Source organism: Nannospalax galili, unplaced genomic scaffold, assembly GCF_000622305.1.
Source record: "Nannospalax galili isolate Female #2095 unplaced genomic scaffold, S.galili_v1.0 scaffold751, whole genome shotgun sequence".
In the NCBI taxonomy this organism is placed as follows: Eukaryota; Metazoa; Chordata; class Mammalia; order Rodentia; family Spalacidae; genus Nannospalax; species Nannospalax galili.
The window spans coordinates 534,747-535,423 of record NW_008331125.1 but is presented as its reverse complement, the minus strand read 5'-3'; positions in this window follow the sequence as shown (position 1 = coordinate 535,423).

Genomic DNA, 677 nt, shown 5'->3' with positions numbered 1-677 from the left:
ATAATAATATATAATATATGTTAGTATAATATATAATACAATTATATTTCTAGGTCATCTTCTTTAAATTCACATATATTAATTAAATATAATAATGGATTTCATTATGACTTTATACCTATACAAAATGTATTTTTATCAGACTCTCGCTCTATCACCCTCTTGTTCTCTCCACTTCTGTTGATCCTCTCCTCTTCCCAGCTGGTCTGCTTTCTATTTTCACCTCTTTTGTTTTTATGTTTAGGATGTTTTGATTTTTGATGCTGTTGTTTTCTTCTTGTTTTGTTGTTTTGGTAACCCCATTGCATTTTGTTGGGGCTTCTTGATGGATCTGGGGTGAAGGATTATATACAAAATCATGGGCTTTCCACTAATTGTTATGCCACTGAAGACAATGTCTCCCTCCTCCAGCAAACATAAACTGCCTGTTCAGGGAAGAATAGGCCTCATGCATGATCAACCCCCACTCATGGAAGGATGCTGATAGGCCCAATTTTGTGTGGGTCTTAGGCCTGCCACTAAACATAAAAGTTTCGAGAGCAAGAATGCAAAGGCATTGTCATGCTCTGAAAATAGCACCCCACCTGACTCCACTCCTTCCTCTAGCTCAAATTCTTTTTGTCCCTTTTCCATGATGTTTCCTCAGTGCTCAACCTAAGGTATATGTAGGAGTTCTC